At 41.6% G+C, this 15483-nt stretch overlaps 1 long non-coding RNA gene across 2 annotated transcripts in view; it reads right to left on the bottom strand.

The window, feature by feature from the left end:
* The window catches only part of LOC102556051 (uncharacterized), a 90448-nt gene that overhangs the window by 43971 nt on the left and 30994 nt on the right, over window positions 1-15483 (bottom strand). Inside the window, exon 2 of one of the 2 annotated variants that reach the window (XR_010064057.1) lies at window positions 15191-15253. The exons of the other annotated variant lie outside the window; for it this stretch is intronic. This is a non-coding gene — a long non-coding RNA (uncharacterized LOC102556051). The remainder of the gene's footprint in view (window positions 1-15190; window positions 15254-15483) is intronic. 2 annotated transcript variants of the gene reach the window in all.

Genomic DNA, 15483 nt, shown 5'->3' with positions numbered 1-15483 from the left:
GTGATGAGACTGGCTTATATTCGAAGGCATCATACACTTAAACCGTAACATAGGCATGCTTATCAGAGTACGTGTTAAACTCAATAACAAATGTCACTGTAAGAAGCAGAGAGAAGGCATCCTGGGCTCATTGAGGCCATGCAAAAGCAGACATTGAGAGTGAGGTGATGGACTGACAGCCAGGGCATGCCTGGAGCCAACAGAGGCTGGAAGAGGCCTGGTGTATACACTTCCCTTGAACTCCAAGAAGAAGGCCAGTCCTTGACACCTGATTTTGTGCCTTTGTCCTTCAGACCTGTAAATGAATATCTAGCTGAGATTTGAAACATCCCACTTCAGTCGTTTGTTACAGTATCCCTAAGCAATAACACAATCTCCAAAATACATTGAAGATTAGGAAAGCTGGGAAAAAGTTGAAATAAACCAATTAATGCTATGTGGACATTAAAAACAAAAGTGTGTGTGTGTGTGTGTGTGTGTGTGTGTGTGTGTGTGTGTGTGTGTGTGTGTGTGTGCGCGCGCGCGCGCATGGACAGAATATCTCATAAACTCACAAAAGACACTAGTAGAAGTGTTGTCTCTGGGGAGAGGAGTATTTGTGTTCTGCTCTGAATTGTAGTCCCTGGAGCTGCTGGGAAGTATCATGGGCAGAAAAAGAAATACACCTCCTCTTTGCAAAGACATCTTCATCATAATCCCTGGAACTTGTGAGTGTTGTAGGCCACATGGATTACAGGTAGAGTCAAGGCTGCTCATCAGCCTTAAGCCAGGAAGATTTTCTTGAATTGTGGCAGGTCCAATCACCAGGGTCTCTCAAATAAGAAGGGACACAGTGTAGAACATTCTCAGGCAAGGAAGAAGAATCCAGAAGCATGCTACAACACAAATCCAAAGCAGTGTGCTAAGTGAAAGAAACAAGTCATGAAGAATAACACATTGCATGGCTCCATTTTTATATCATATTCATATAGGCCAATGCATAGGCATAGAAGATTTATGGTTGTCTAAGCTAGGAATAATATGATGGTGAATCAAGAATCCTGTGAATCAGACTTCCCAAGCAAAATTTTTGTAACACTGTGACTTATGGCTTTATGGTTGGGGGGGGCACGTCAAGATAGGCAGCTATGTCTCAATTATGGAAAACATGGAAAATTAATTCCTTCTTAGACCCACTGCAAGAAACAGTCTTTCTAAATTTGGATTTCTCTCCTCTAGAACCAAAAGAATAAGTGTATATTTCTTTGAGCCACTAGGTTATGGTCATTTGATGGCCCAGCCAATGAAAACTATTAAATGTTCGTAACACTGCTGTTCAACCCAAACACAATGTAGGCACGAATGAGTCATAAATACTTTAAAATCTCGAATGCTTCCAAAAAGGAAAATAGAGAAACTAATTTTGGTACTCAAAAACTTCAACCCAATATTTCCAAAACAACAATACTTAATTGATATAAATGTTATCAAGATATTTTACATTTTCTTCATCCTTAGTCTGAAATGACATACCTTTTACAGTTATAGCATATCTCCATTCATACATTTCAAAGTCCCAGTAGCCACCCATATTTTATCACCATGAAATGGAAAAATAATTGTTTAAAACATCTAAAAATGGGGATAGGGAAAAAGTTACTTTAAAATGATGTGATTTTTCTGGGGACATGACTCATTTGCAGAACACTTGCCTAATATGCAAAGGGATCTAGGTTCTATCTTGTCATTGTTAGTATCGATCGCCCTCTTCCCTGAATGGAAGAAAATGAAAGAGATTACGGAAGCATTTGATGTGTCTTTGAGGGCATTTTTCAAAGACAAATGGATCATCAAGGATCTGACATAATGAAAGGCTTAATTCACTGTTAGGTTCAAAACTCAAATGGAGATCTAAATACATTGAATCCATGTGGAATTAGCAGAGTATCCATACTTACAAAAACTTGAACAGGCTATTGGGTGGTAGAGGAGCTGTGCAAGGCAGAGAGGATGGTTGAGGATATAGGTTATCCGGAGTGTGTCCTTTGTGGCTATATCCTGCCTGCCCCCTTTTCACCACTCTTACTGTTTCCAGGCTGTGATGGAGAGAGCTATTCTGCCATGGTTTCTCCACCATGATTGATTGACCCCTCCGGACTCCTGAGCGAATTCCTCCCTCCCTTGACATGTTTCTTCAACATATTATATCATACTTATAAAAAGCCAACGAATACAGTTTCTACTATTTCAGAGGGAAAGGGAGAGGGAAAAGAAGAGGGAGGCAAATTACCCGAAGACTATACATGGACTGACCCTGGGCTCCAACCTCATAGGTAGCAATGAATAGCCTAGTAAGAGCACCAGTGGAAGGGGAAGCCCCTGGTCCTGCCAAGACTGAACCCCCAGTGAATGTGATTGTTGGGGGGAGGGCAGTAATGGGGGGAGGATAGAGAGGTGAACACCCATAAAGAAGGGGAGGGGTAGGAGTTAGGGGGATGTTGGCCTGGAAACCAGGAAGGGGAATAACAATAACAATCGAAATGTAAATAAGAAATAACCAAGTTAATAAAGATGGAGAAAAAAAAAGAAAAGGGAGGCAAAAGGGAAGAGGAGGGGGAGAGGGAAGTAAAAGAAGAGGAAGGGGAAAGAGGAAAAGGAGGGGGAGGGGGAGGGGGAGGGAGAGAGAAAGCAAGAGAACTGCTGAGATATTTGCAGGAAGATGTTGTCTAGTGAAATTTAAAACAAGTATACCTTTTATTCAGAAATATATCTTGAAGGCTCATGCTACAAAGATTTCTGCCACGGTCTGCATCTCTGCTGCTATGCTAAAACACTGACCAAAGTCAATTTGGGCAGGAAAGAGCTTATTTTATCGTATAGATTCCAGCCCATCATTGAGGGAAGCTGACACAAGAACTTGAGACAAGAACTTGGAGGCAGAAAGTGAGGCAAAGGCTGTGAAGAAGCACTGTTCACTGGCTTGCTCTAAACTCACAATCAGCTACTTCTCTACCCAGGCCCTGCCTAAGGGTGGTACTAGCCGTAGTGGGCTGTGTTCTCCTATAGCAATTGAAAGAATTTTTTAAAAGCCCCATAGACATATCCACAGGTCAATTCTTCAACCTCCTTTTTCTGAGGTGTATCAAGTTGACAATTGAAGATAACTATTACAGTATTTGTTAAACATTGACATGCTTAAAAATATGACAGTATTAAAAGATTGCTAAATTTAATACATAAAAAGTGAAAACTGACCTAAGCAATTTCAAATAATATACATACCATTCATTTTCTCATCTATGTATGTATCGTCTACCTATCATCTATCTATCTATCTATCTATCTATCTATCTATCTATCTATCTATCTATCTATCATCTATCATCTACTTATTCATTAGTTGGAGACAAGTTCTCAGGTAATCTACTCTGGCCTCAAACTTGCCATGTAGCTAAGGATGAACCTGAATTCTTGACCTGATTCATTTTTTTGCTGGACCAGTTCACCTTTCCTTAGGTCATCCCGTAGATCTCAATCTTGGTGGGGGGTTACCCTACTGATACCAAACTTAGTATGGACACCCAGTTGGCATAGCACATTGTATCCCAGAACTTCTGGACATGCACTCCTCTTGCATAGCTGGGACTGTATCCGTCCTGTGCCAGTGTTCCTGGCTCACCGTGAACTCATGGCTTCTGCCTCTGTTTCCCCAAAACTGAGACTTTATGTAGAATTTAAAAGGCAGAGGTAGAGCCCACAGGACAGGCTCTAGATCTTTTGACTTTGACACTTTGACTGTTTACAGTAAAGCGCTCAGTGAGAAAAGCCAGGCAAGGACTTCTTTTCTGAAAACTCTTGTTTATGTCAATGAATATATATACATATAAGGAGTTACAGGTCTCAAGTGGCTAATAATAGTTACTCTGGGAAATAGTGTAAAATTGTTGGAAAGCATTGTTGGCTTTACCCTTATATACATTTTGCTATGTATTATTTAGTTAGTATCTTTTTAAAATTTTAATTTTTTTACTTATTCACTTTACATCCCACTCACTGCCCCCTCTAGGTTACCTCCCAATCCTTCCCCTATCTTCCTCCCCTTCTCCTCTGAGCAGGTGGAGGTCCCCCAGGTTATCCCCCTACCCTGGTACTTCAAGTCTCAGTGAGGCTAGGTAGTTCCTCTCCCATTGAGGTCAGATAAGGCAGCCCAGCTAGAAGAACATATACTATGTACAGACAACAACTCTTGGGATAGCCTTCACTCCAGTTGTTCAGAACTCATATGAAGACCAAGCTGCACATCTGCTACATATATGCAGGGAGGCCTAGGTACAGGCTGTATATGTTCTGTGGTTGCAGTTCAGTCTCTGAGAGCCCCAAGGGTCCATGCTAGTTGATTTTTTTGGACTTCCTATGGAGTTCCCATCCCCTTCTGAGCCTACAATCCTTCCTTCTATTCCCCTATGAGAGTCCCCAAGCTCCATCCACTGTCTAGTTGTGGGTGTCTACATCTGTCCGAGCTAGCTGCTGGGTGGAGCCTCTCAGAGGACAACATACTCCTGGCTGAAAGCAAAACAAGATCTGATAGTGTTAAAACTGATAGTGTTAGGGATTGGTGCTTGCCTGTGGGATGGGTCTCAAGTTGGGCCAGTGATTGGTTGGCCATTCCCTCAGTCTCTGCTCCAACCCCACCCCTGCATTTCTTCATTTCATGTAGACAGGATAAATTTGGGCTTAAAGTTTTGTGGATGGGTTGGTGTCTCCATCACTCCACTGGAGTTCCTGCCTGGCTACAGGAGGTGGTCTCCTCAGGTTCCGTATTCCCAATGTAGTGAGTCACAGCTAAACTGCAAAGCTTCTGTAAGGCAAAGGACACTGTCAAGAGGACAAATTGGCAGCTTACAGATTGGGAAAGGATCTTCACCAACTCTACATCTGACCAAGGGCTAGTATCCAAAATTAACAAAGAACTCAATAAATTAGATGTCAACTACCGAAATAACCCAATTTAAAAAACGAGGTACAAAACTAAGCAGAGAATTCTCAACAGAGGAATCTTGAATGCCCAAGAAGCACTTTCAGAAATGTTCCCAAGAAGCACTTGAAGAAATGTTCAAAGTTCTTACCCATCAGTGAAATGCAAACCAACTCTAAGGTTTCATCTTATGCCCATCAGACTGACGAAGATAAAAAACTCAAAGAGAGAGCACATGCTGGAGAGGATGTGGAACGAAGGGAACACTTTTTCATTGTTAGTATCTTAAAAAAAAAACAGGGTTGGGGCTTTAAGTCAGTGACAGAGAGCTTTGCCTAGCAAGTGCAGGGCCATGGGTATGGCCCCTCAGCTCCATGGAGTAGGATAGAAAAAAGAAAACCAGCACATAGAGTTACCTATATCATGTGGTTTTGCGTACACATATTATAGATATACATACACCTGGGTCATAAATAAGGTGCTAGTCAATACTGTAGGACCTGCACCTGTAGTTACACTGTTACTACAGCATCGGCCACCCCACAAAGGACCTCTTGCTCAGTGATAACCTTATATGGGATTCACTTTCCTTTTACCAGGCATTTTTTCCTAATTAGAGGGAACGTGTCACTGTATGTGCTATAAGGCAATGCTTACCGTACATGCTAAAGCACTCTGCCTTCCGAGCATACTCTGCCTTCAAACTACAATAGGAACTCATGACTATTTTTGCCATTCAGAAAAACATTCTTCCCTCTCTCAATTTCACACTTTCCTAACTCTGTCCAATACCCAGGTAATAAAGGATTGTTAGAAAGTTTGAATGCAGATGGCTCAGCAGTAAAAGTGTTTGCCACATAAGTCTGATGACCTGAGTTGAAAAATCTGTTCTCTGACGCTAATTGCACGTTGTAGCTCTCTTCTTCTTCTTCTTCTTCTTCTTCTTCTTCTTCTTCTTCTTCTTCTTCTTCTTCTTCTTCTTCTTCTTCTTCTTCTTCTTTTTCTTCTTCTTCTTCCTCTTCTTCCTCTGCTTCTGCTGCTTCTGCTGCTTCTTGCTGCTTCCTCTTCTTCCTCTTCTTCTGCTGCTTCTTCCTTCTTCTTCTTTCTTCCTTCTTCTCTCCTTCTTCTTCTTGTTCTTCTTGTTCGCCTCCTCCTCCTCCTCCTTCTCCCCACCCCCAAACACAGATAAAACATTTACACTAAAAGCTTGAATTTACAGGGACAAGACTACGGAGATAGAGTCACTATGAAATGAATACTGAATGGAGATTCATGACTGGATCACAGATCCTATGGGGAGCCTACTACTGGAATTTTGCTAAACGGTGATCTTATCAATTGCCTTCTAAATATTTAATATCCCTAGGTTTCCACTGCTTTCAACCTTTGTCAAAGAAGCTTCTTTTCTCAGTAGGCAGTGGTCATTGCAGAGACCTGTAACTGGTTAAATGTTGAGAATAAACACTAAGTGGGATACCTACAGGGATCCCGTCTCACCGTGGCTTGAGAAACATCACAGTAGAGAGTCTGGGAAATGCATGAAAGCTGGGGGCAGCAGAAGCGCCGTGTACTGCTGCCTTCTGGATGTGGCACAGCTTATACATTCGTGAACTCACAGTAGCTGTGGCTCTGTGTGGCCTTGCTGGAGTATGTGTGGCCTTGCGGGAGGAAGTGTGTCACTGGAGTGGTCTTGGAGGTCTCAGATGTTCAAGCAAGGGCAGTGGCTTCCAGTTTCTATCTGCTGCCTGTGCATCCAGATGTAGAACTCTCAGCTACCTTTCCAGCACCATGTCTGTTCCAGGCCACCATGCTTCCTGCACAATAATAATGAACTGAATCTCTGAAACTATAAGCCAGCCCCAATTAAATGTCTTCCTTTATAAGAGTTGTCGTCGTTGCTTCTTCATTGCAATAGAAACCCAAACTAAGACACGTTCGAGAGGATTCAGGGAAAGTTGGAAGGAGGAAATGAGAGGGATAAATACAATCAAACTATATAATAGACATGTATGAGATTTTCAAAGAAATTAAAGTTTAATGTTCTAAACGTATACAAGTCTCTCGTGCTTTGATTAAGATGAAAAAATCCTGGAGTGCTGAGACTATCTCAGACTTAGTGTCTTTCATACTTAGCACTGGATCAATATTATCAGGTAGGCGATGTGTACCTGGCTCAAGCTTCTCACCAGTGATCATTTGGCACCAGTTTCCTCTGTGTTAGCAAAATGGATCAGGCAACTGGGGGGGGGTGCTGCAGCAACTTAAGGCAGCTCTGAAAGCCTAGGGCATGAGATTTTTCTAATTTAAGAAATTCAAGCAGCAGCATGGCAGTCGTGGCAAGTGTACCATCGGCCCGCTGCTCTGAGAGGACGTCACTCAAAGCAGACCAACTCACGAGTTGTGCTCATGTGTCTCTTGGATTAGCCTGTGTGACTGAGTTCCTCAGAATATTCCCACCAGGCAGCAGTGACCTGGAAGAGAGTGTGACCTGAACCCCAGAGGTTTTCATAATATTTATGTTTTATATCCCTTTCCCTCTACAGCAGTTAATATCCAAAAGGTTAGTGTGACACTCTCCTGCATCCTTCCTTTCCCTGCAGTGTGTGTGTGTGTGTGTGTGTGTGTGTGTGTGTGTGTGTGTGTGTGTGTAATACTGCAGGAACCCTCTGAAGTAAGAATTCAAAGGAAACTGTCACCTCTAATTCCCGCTTTCCTCTGTCCCCACAGATCAATTTCACACTGAAGATATAGCAAGTCCATTCATTTGTCCAAATCTGTGCTAGAGTGCTAAAGGACACTTCAGCTACATGAGATAAAAAGACGACAATATCCGATGAAATAATAGTTTACATTATTCAATTATCAAACACAAGGCTAAAAAATAGCACATTAAACCAAATATCAGACTATTTCAGAAATTCTTTTGGTAGTCTTAAAAATATCTGAGGTATACATTGAAACACGAAGCAAATAAGTATACATTAATTTGTAGCATATCTCTACTTCTATATAATATAAATAAAAATAACCTTTGAAATTTATAATCACCTTCACCTTATATATTCATGTTCTTTGAAACTGGCTTTACACGTCACTCCGGGTGTCCTTCTGGAGTCCATCTGAATCACGCAGGTTTCGGACGATGTTCCTTGCTCAATTCTGTTTGAGTACAGGACTTGTTTCCCTATGGTTACAGGAGTACGATGCACCCCCTCCTACTTGCAGTGGCCTAGAACATTCCTCATTATACAGTTACATCCCAAGGATAAATGGCTACAGCTTTTTAAGCTCTCTACTCCATTTTTCACAGGTTTTTTTTTTTTTTTTCAGATGACCTCTTCACTCGCTCTTAAGCAGCCAGTGAATCTGACTCAGGCGAGCACGTATTACACAAATGGTAAGAAAATGCTTCCCAGCAGGAAAGACTCACATACACAACTACTCTTCCTTTTTGGGAGAAGTAACTTTAGGGAAAACACTTTTTATATCCAGTTGTCCACTCCACAGAAAATTTTGACTGAATTTGATGTAAAAAAAATATGTAATGGACTCACACTGTTCTTGGAGCTGAGCATTTTCTCCGTGGAACACATGCAGATTGTATTGCCAAGCACAGAAATAATCTGCCTCACCTGTTCCTCTGAAGATAGCGTGCTGACGTATCTTCTCTGGAAATGGGTGGTGGCTATTGTTTAGGCAAGTCCGCTAAAGTTCCATCCATTGAAACTTAATCCTCACCATGTGCTATTATGAAAATTGAAACTTAATTTAACTATGATGTTTAGAAGGGGACTTTGGGAGATGATTATCATTAGATAGTATCAGGAAGGTAGAGTTCCCATGATTAAACCTGCTGGCTTTGTAGGAAGATATATATATATATATATATATATATATATATATATATATATATATATATGTAGGAAGATATATATATATATATATATATAATTTTTTCTTTTCTATCTTTTGTCATATACCTTCCTATGTCAGCCTGGAATTCTGCCAATGAGAGGTTCATCATCAGATGCAACACCCGACCTTGGATAAGAATTGTAAGTCAAAATAGACGCTTTGTCTTTAAATGCACAAATCTATAGTGGTTTTGTTATCAGCGACAGAAAACAGACTCATGTAGTTATTGTATTTTTTAGGATTTTTACTGTTGTGACAAAACACCATGACCAAAAGCAACTTGGGGAGGAGACTGTTTCATTTTCTGGTTTGTCCATCATCCGGGGGCAACAGAGGAGAAACCCAAGGTAAGAACCTGGAGGCAGGAGCTGATACGGAGGACGTGGAGGAGAACTGCTTGTTGGCTTGCTCTCCATGGCTTGCTCAGTCTGCTTTCTTTTATCATCCCAGGGCCATGTCGCAAGGGATAGCATTACCAACAATGGGATTGGCCCCCCCACATCATTCATTAATTGAGACAATTCCCTACAAGCTTGTCCACAAGCTAGTGTTGTAGGGGCATTTGCTCAGTTGAGGTCTTCTATTCCCAAATGACTCTTATCTGTGTTGAGTTGGCATAAAAAGGAGCAGTGTGAGGAATTTAGTATTCCTTTCTTTGAATCAGGTAGGACTGGGATTACAGCAGAACTTGTAAGGCTGAATCTTAAAGGTGACAGAACTGCCCGGGACACTGTCTGATCCTCTGGCAAGCACACAGGGGAGTCACATTCTGTTGTTATCTGACAGCTCCAGCTGAAGCTGTTTAATGGCCAACATCAGCCTCTAACCCAGGGCACGTGAGCCTGAAGGGGATTCAACTCCTGCTGTCTCGGCTTGCCCTGTGTCCTGAGTGAGCAAAGACAGTCTTTCATCACCAAGTCCTGCTCAAACTGCAGGTTTATGAACAAAATAAATGTGTTCTTCTATCTCTACGTTTTGAGTTACATTGTTATGCAATAATACTGAAAACATCGGGGGGTTCATAATTTTGAAAGCAAGGTCTTTTGTTTAGTGATGTTCTTTGGCTTGTGTGTAGGTTTATCTTGATCATTAATGGAACAGGATTCAGAATCACCAAGGGAACACCCTCCCAGGCTTGCCTAGGAGGGTAATTCCAGGGGCATTTAACTGAGGTAAGAAGATACACCCTGAACTTGAGCCGCACTTTCTCATGGGCTAAGGTTCTAGACTGAATGAAAAGGAAGAGTGTAAGTAAAGCATCTCTCTCTCTCTCTCTCTCTCTCTCTCTCTCTCTCTCTCTCTCATCTCTATCTCAATCTCTTTGCCTCCAAGTAGATGTACCGTAACCAGCAAGCACCCCTGCTACCCAGCCTTGCCTGCCACAATGGATTACGTCCTCCTAACATGAGCCAAGACAAACCCTTTCTCTCTTAAATTGTCAGGCATTTTGTGACATTAATGAGGAAAGTAACTAAAGTCATTTATGATAGAGTTATGTCTTACAAATTCATCGTACATTGGAAAATACGGCGATTCAAAAGTACATTTGACCACACCTAATCAACTGAACAGAGTACGCAGGAGAGGTTGTACTGTCTGTCTTATGACAGTGAGAGGAGACTGACTGGGAACTCTGAATCTTGCTATCATCTAGCAACACGAGAGAGCCTATCATGCCCTATATCATGGGCCAGGGAAAAGGTCAACATTCACAATTCTGACTTGGTGCCTGCTGAATCGACGTCACTTTCACACCATTGTGAAATTGGAAGTCAAATCACTTAGGTCAAGGATGATCCATATTTCTGTTCATTACCATGCAAGCAGTTTTAAGATGAAGTTGATGGAATTCGGTGGAATTTTTGTCCTGTCCTATCTTTTCTTTGTTTTCGTTTCCTATAGATGTTTCACATTTATAAGACATGCTAAACAGTCATACTGTATGCATTGGTTACTTTTCTGTTGTTGGGACAGGGCATTAGGACCACGGCATCCTATAGAAGAAAGTGTTTGTGTTTACGGCTTCCAGGGGAATAAGAATGTTGCTTGGTCAGGAAGCATGGCTGCATGGGGCAGGCATGCCAAGAACTCACATTCTTCCCTGCAAGCATGAAGCAGAGAGAGTGAACTAGAAGCAGACAACGCTTTTTCCTCTCAAATCCCTGACCTGCACTCAGAGATGCCTTTCCTCCTTAAAGGCCGTACCACCCAAACCTCCCCCAACACCACCACCAACTGGGAACCCAAGTGTTTGTATGTCTAAGATGACAGGGAACATTTCTCAGACAGATCACCACACCATAATAACAGAAGTGTAAACTAGGACATTTATTCTAGAAGGAAATGCAGAAGGCACAACACACAGAAAAACATGTATTTCTCAAGTTCGGCAAAATCCATGAGGGATTTCTATGATGTAAGTAAGGGCTATGTATCAAATTACTGGTACATCCGAAATACTGAAGACAATTTAAGTATCAACAAAATTGGATAATAAATTACAGAATATTAGTTATAAAAGATGTAGGCTACACAGAGTCACTGATACTGATAAAGGTTGAAAATAACTGAAAAAAAAACTATTTTCAAGTATGAATCCATTGAGTTTCATTACACAATAGTACATACATACACAAACACATTCCCACAGACAGAGCTTGAGGAGGCACCACTCCAAGGTTCTTAAGGGAGTTAACTACAGTTGGTAGGATTATTAATTTGGTTATTTTCTTCCTTTTTTTTCCTTTGCCTTCTTTCATACCGTCATACCGCCTCCCTCCCTCCCTTTCCTGTTTGCCCATCATTATTTTCTACACAGCCCCAAAAGTTACATAGCTTTTTAAATGAAAGGGCAATATAAAAATATAATAAAACAACTATAGTGGAAACTCCTTTATAATAATTGTGCATCAGTGAAATCCTGTAGACAGACAGGACCATAGGATGTGTAGTTATGCATACTTAGAGGCAGTGGGAGACTATGAGAAGTGGGCTCAGTGAACACGGAGGGTAAATGGGCGGAATTCCCATAGAAAGGCTACAGGAAAAGTGGGAGCCTGAAGAAATCAGGCTAGAGGATTCTCCCTTACTTGGGGGTTACATGTTTAACCATGTGCCCAGGCACTAGCGACTTAGTTGTTATGTAAAATGAACCACCAGAATGAAAGAAAGAAAGAAAGGGCTCTAAGGTAGAGTTGGGAAAAGATGGAAAACTTAAAAAAAAAATAAAGAGGATTCTCTGTAGATCTGTCTTTCTGAGTCTCTTAACTCAATTGTCTAGTGAAACTTTTGTCATTCATTGTCCCAGTCAGCCCTGTACGATGTCTGTGTTAGCAATAAGCAAACGCAAGCACAGTCTGTTTCCTTCTTGACCGTATTCATAATTCACACACAGGACCCGGACTTCACAGCTCCCGGCACAGTGCCTTACTTGGCTGCGTCACCAATGTACCCCATCTAGGGCATTTCTGTAGCTCTGGATGCCGAATTCTGCCACTGCTTAGGATCTCATCAAACCAATTCACTTACTGCAGTTCACCTGATTTTTAAGCAGCCCCAGTTAGCGTGTAGGACTCAGCTCGGAGCTGAGCTCTCAGATGTGATGAATGGGAACAGAACACGGTTTTATTCAAGTCACTGATAAAAATGTTCAGCCAGGCAGAGAGACGCATTACACCCTGTGGCACCTCAGAAAACACTTCCCTCCTATTTAACAACTCTCCTTTTCATCAGCTGCCTTTGAGGAAGATTGTCCAGTCAGATAATGGACTAAGATTTCAGAATCTGAAAGTGTAAAATTGCAGACCGTTGGCGTCATTGAGCTACCGACAAGCACTGAACTGCGGGGTCACAACTGATTAACAGGTTGTGACACAGATTGCAGGGATTGTGTATAGCCTAAAAAAATGTGGTACCCAAGGGGCGCAATGGGGAGAGGGAATTGTAAGAGAGGGAGTTAGAGGAAAGGAGGGAGGGGGGCTGTGATCAAGATGTAAAGTGAATAAGAAAATAAATTTTGAAGAAAAGGAATAAAAAAATGAATAGAAAGTATCAGACAGCTTCTTTGATTATGCCCTAAGTAATTATTGGTGATATTTTAGGAAGGGGTGTATGTGTGTGTGTGTGTGTGTGTGTGTGTGTGTGTGTGTGTATTCTAGGATGCAGGGTACATCATACTGATAAACTTCTAACTATGGTTGTGATAAAAATATTTGGCTATTTCTAAAAAGGGGCATCTTTCTACATCTGAGACACGTTGAACTTATCAGGGCATTTGCTCAAGGCTTGGCACTCAGGAGAGCCACATATGGTCCGAAGGTCTATTGTTAATCTGATAGCATTCTCTTAGAGAAGTCATGTGACCAGAAAAGACTGACTGACCTGTAGAAGCCCACAGCACTGTGACCCAGAAGCAGTAGTTCTGGTCACAGAAAACTGCTCCTCTAGCAGCTGGCCTGTCACCTAGCTCATGTGAGCAGCTTCCTCATGGTGAGGAGTGCAGGGAACCACTACCCCGAGGACTTGGCTGGGGACAAACTGGGCTCAGATGCATGCGGACAACAGCAGCAGTGGCCACCTGGAAAAGGAGGTATTCTATATGGGGGCAAGGCTAAGACCAGCAGTGAGAGGCCACCTTGCCTTCTGTCCCCAGAGTCTGGCTCGGTGGTGTCTGCACAAAGGAACTCTCCACTACAGCTCTGAAGCAGGAACTGCCAGAAGCTCAGGCTCAGGCTTTGCAGTAGTAAATTGTCAGGAGACAAAGTAGTAGTGGGACCCAAGATGAAGCATTAGCTTTTGGTATCTGTAGTAGTTTTGTTTTCCAGCACCAAAAGCCAAACTCATGGTCTTCTATATGCCAGATAAGCCGCCATTACTAAGCTCCATCTGAAGCCCTCCGTTTTCTGAGTCAGGGTTTCAGGAAGCCAAGCCTGGCCTCCAGCTTATAGTCCTCCAACTGTGCTTCCTGATTGCTTGTATCACTGGGCTGCACCATGCCACGCAGCAGAATCTCCACTTTTGCAATTTTCCGTAGTGTTTCCAATATATACAGGGTTAGAAATATGACAGAGATACTGTGACAGTGAATGAAAAACAGGCATCTTCTAGGATTTTCATGGGAGTTCTCAATGACCAATTATTAATGAAGAACATAATCCTAACTTTCACTTTTCCTTATAACTAGAGCCATGAGAACAGGATGCATAAATGCGTGTTTGGACTCATACAAATGCTCCGATGTCACTTTGATTTTCTTGTCTGGCTTGTATAATATTACGCGGAATAGCAAAGAAATATTAAGAGTTCATTGTATAAATATGCATATGTAACTGAACTCAGATTTACACAAAGCCGACTTGAATAAGAAGTTAAATCTTTCAGAAAAATATCTTTAGTTCTAGATGTGATGGGAAGTTATATTTTGAAATTATCAAAAATGTATCCTAATGCAATCATAGAGTGTAAAATACTCTTATAGCTAATAGTGTAGTAATAGCTGTATTAGCAGATTTCTCTCAAAATTATTTTCAATCTGGAATGTGTCATAACTAATATTATTTTGCATATATTTAAGAATGAAGTTGCTAAAAGTATAAATTTAGTGACTTAATGAATTTGTAAGAAATTGAGGCGAAATATATCTTGCTAGCAATCAAAAGATAATAACTTGCTCTTTATGTCAATTGACTAAAACTGTAAGGACCTGTTTGCTCAATGTAAGAATGTTAGTCCCCATTCATCACTATTAATACTGTTTACATTTTGAAAGTAATAAGGTATCCCTGAAGTAGTGCTCTTCTCTTGCCTTCTGAATATGGATGCTACATGTTTATCTTGAACTGAGCTCTGCAAATGATATTGCTAGTCTTGGCTGTGATATGAACTCCTCGTCTTACCAAATGAGGGTTGAAAAAGCTTAAAGAGCCACCTTCAGTGGGCTTACATTTTGGCCCTCCAAGTTAACTATAGTAGAATCTAAGTATCATATGCTATAGGGATTAACCCTTTGTTTTATGACTTCACAAGGCGGTCCCATAGCTCTATGGGAAATCCAAATGTTTTTAACTTAACTTCTTACACTTCCTTAGGAGGCTGTGACTTGGGTATCATTTCAATTATCAACATTCACAGTCAATTTGTCATCACGTAGCTGCCTATGTCTGAAGGAACAAGGCCTCAGGGAGCCTCTTTCTGTTACCGGTAGAATGGAGGTGAATTGTAAAATACACCCAGAACTGGCTTATTTTATGTGGCCAGACACGAATGACGGATATGTGGTCCTGCCTTATATCAGTGTCCTCCATCTGGCTCAGGATCACCCACCTCTGTCCAGTCATCTTAATTTGGGTCTGATCTTAGCTTGTGTCACTGCAGCCTCAGTCACCACTGTAGACAAAACAGAGAGGAGTCCATGGTGATATAGGAAGCCAAAACGGTCCAGAGATCAAGTTCTTTTATAAAAACCCAGTCCCACAGGAACTGACTCACTTCTGGAGTCCAAGTAGGTGTTAACTCCTTTTAAGGGCAGCATCCCTATTTACTTCGTTACACGTGACAAGTGCCACCTCTTAAAGGACCCACCACTACTTAGCATCAACCTTCTGGGGACCAAACTT

Source organism: Rattus norvegicus, chromosome 2, assembly GCF_036323735.1.
Source record: "Rattus norvegicus strain BN/NHsdMcwi chromosome 2, GRCr8, whole genome shotgun sequence".
NCBI classification, from domain to species: domain Eukaryota; kingdom Metazoa; phylum Chordata; class Mammalia; order Rodentia; family Muridae; genus Rattus; species Rattus norvegicus.
This window is presented reverse-complemented; position numbering and strand designations above follow the sequence as displayed.